General features: G+C 72.0%; 1 non-coding gene across 1 annotated transcript; it reads left to right on the top strand.

Annotated features, from left to right (window-relative positions):
* Positions 1–740: 740 nt before the first annotated feature.
* Positions 741–859, top strand: LOC139180491 (5S ribosomal RNA). Its single transcript, XR_011564758.1, has one exon. It is a non-coding gene; the product is annotated as a 5S ribosomal RNA (ribosomal RNA).
* Positions 860–2,500: the final 1,641 nt, after the last annotated feature.

Raw genomic sequence — 2,500 nt, 5'->3', positions numbered from 1 at the left:
GGCAAGGGGGGCCTCGGGAGGGCGAAGGGGCGGGGCGGGCGGACGAGCTCTTGGTTCACCGCGCTGGTGGCTCCAGGTGGCTTTGGGCACCGGGCAGGTGCCGGGCAGGATGGGCGCTCAGGGCCACGGCTGGGCTGCGCACAGGCCCGCAGGAGGCTCAGAGGACCGCGGGCCCCAGCGGGCCCCGAAGCCAGAGAGCTCCGGGGCCACGTGGCCCTGAGCAGCGAAGGCCTTGGTGGGGGGGTGGGGGGGGGTGGCGTGGGGTGGGGTGGGGTGGGGGGAGGCGGGGCGGGGAGGGGGGAGAGGTGGCGGAGGGGGGCGGCGGCCTCCGAGCGGGGCCGGGCCTGGAGGGTCCCAGGGTGGGAGAGCGCCAAGACCTCCGCCCCGCCTCACCCCTCCGCGCCCCTCACCCCACCCCACCCCACCCCACCCCACCCCACCCCACGCCCGATCCGCCGCAGGCATGCCGGGCCGGCTGCTCCGGGTCCAGGGTCCCGGGTCCCGGAAGCCCCGTGGTCCCCCGGGCCGGGCCAGGCGGGTGCTGGCCGGGGGTGGCGGTGTGCGGGGGGCGGAGCGGCGTCGGCCGGCCACACGGCCGCCGGGACTCCGGTCGCGGGTCGTGCAGCTCAAGTGCAGCGCGCGCTCCGTGGAGAGCTGCGGCCGGCTGGGCCGAGCGGCAGGTCGGAGCGAAAGGCAGGCGCAGCGCAGGGCTCTTAGGGCGCCCGGCGGCAGCCGCCCCCGTCTACGGCCATACCACCCTGAACGCGCCCGATCTCGTCTGATCTCGGAAGCTAAGCAGGGTCGGGCCTGGTTAGTACTTGGATGGGAGACCGCCTGGGAATACCGGGTGCTGTAGGCTTTTCTTTTCTTTTCTTTTCTTTTCTTTTCTTTTTTTTTTTGCCTCCCCTCTCCTTTAGCGCCCGCCCCCCACCCCCGCAAGCCCCACCTGCCGCTGGCCCCTCGCACCCCACCGCGCTCAGAGCGGTCGCCTGCCTTCCAGCCCCTCCCGGGGTGGGTGGCCGGGGCCCCGACTCCCGCTGCAGACCTGGGTTGCCTCCGGGCGGCCCGCGAGCCCCTCCGCATTCGGCTTCCAGGAAACCAGAGGACCGGCGAGGGCGGGGGTGGAGGGGGTGCTCTCTGTCTGGGGCTCCCTTGGCAGGCCTCAGGCACTTCTGGGCGGGGCCCCGGCCCCAGCCCCCGCCGCAGCCGCAGCCCCCGGCCCGTCCCCAGCCCCACCCCTCGACGCATCCTCGCAGGCAACCGCTGGGTCTCCCGCAGGCGCGCGCGCACAACACTCACACACACACACACAAAACAGTCACGCACACACACACACACACAACCCCACCGCCGCCGAGAAAGGTCAAGAGCCGGAGACCACAGGTAAGGGAGACGGAGAAAGAGGGAGAGAGAGAGACAGACAGCAAGAGGACCACACAGACTTCCAAACCCCCGGCCGCCACACCCTGTCCCCTCCATTCTGGGTTCCCCCCGGCCCCCAGTCGACCAGACCCCACCGTCGCCCACCGACACACTCACACACACACTCTCCCGCACTCACCCTCTGGCCTGGGGGCGGGGGCTGGGTCTCGCCGTAGGTGGCCAAGCCGAAGGGGACCTTTGAGACCTCGGATGCGAGGAAGTCCGGGGGTCCCCACGGGTGATTGCCAGCCCCAGGGCACTGCGTCCAGCCGGGGCCCGCCGGCCCAAGGCTGACGCCCCCTCCCTTAGGGAAGCTGCTTCTGCCGCACGGCCTCTCTCTGAGGTGTGTCACGGTCTGTGCCAGTGTGTCTATCTCGGAGCGGATGCCATCCCCTGTCCCCTGTCCGTCTCCCGTTCTCCGTCTCTCTGTCAGTCGCTCGGTGTCTCCCTCTCTCTGTCTCTCCCTCCCCGTGTGTGCCTGCGCGCTCGTGTCTGTCTGTCTGTCTGTCTCTGTCTGCATCTGCCTCGCGCCGTCTTGGGAGTGTGTCTCTGAACCTTCATCTCTTTCTGTCTCTGTCTCTCCTGACCCCCGGCCTCCCACGGGTGCTATGGCTGTGGCCCTGGCTGCCGCGCTTGCGCCGGCCGGCTGTCTCCCGTGGCGTGGGTGCCTGCGAGTGTCTGTGTGTCTGTCCGTGTGCCTGCACGTCGCTCGTCTGCTCCCTCCGGAAGGTCCTGTGCTTGGAGGGCGGCGTGGGGGCAAGGGGGGCCTCGGGAGGGCGAAGGGGCGGGCGGGGCGGACGAGCTCTTGGTTCACCGCGCTGGTGGCTCCAGGTGGCTTTGGGCACCGGGCAGGTGCCGGGCAGGATGGGCGCTCAGGGCCACGGCTGGGCTGCGCACAGGCCCGCAGGAGGCTCAGAGGACCGCGGGCCCCAGCGGGCCCCGAAGCCAGAGAGCTCCGGGGCCACGTGGCCCTGAGCAGCGAAGGCCTTGGTGGGGGGGTGGGGGGGGGTGGCGTGGGGTGGGTGGGGTGGGGGGGAGGCGGGGCGGGGAGGGGGGAGAGGTGGCGGAGGGGGGCGGC

This window comes from Bos indicus, chromosome 28, assembly GCF_029378745.1.
Source record: "Bos indicus isolate NIAB-ARS_2022 breed Sahiwal x Tharparkar chromosome 28, NIAB-ARS_B.indTharparkar_mat_pri_1.0, whole genome shotgun sequence".
NCBI classification, from domain to species: Eukaryota; Metazoa; Chordata; class Mammalia; order Artiodactyla; family Bovidae; genus Bos; species Bos indicus.
This window is presented reverse-complemented; position numbering and strand designations above follow the sequence as displayed.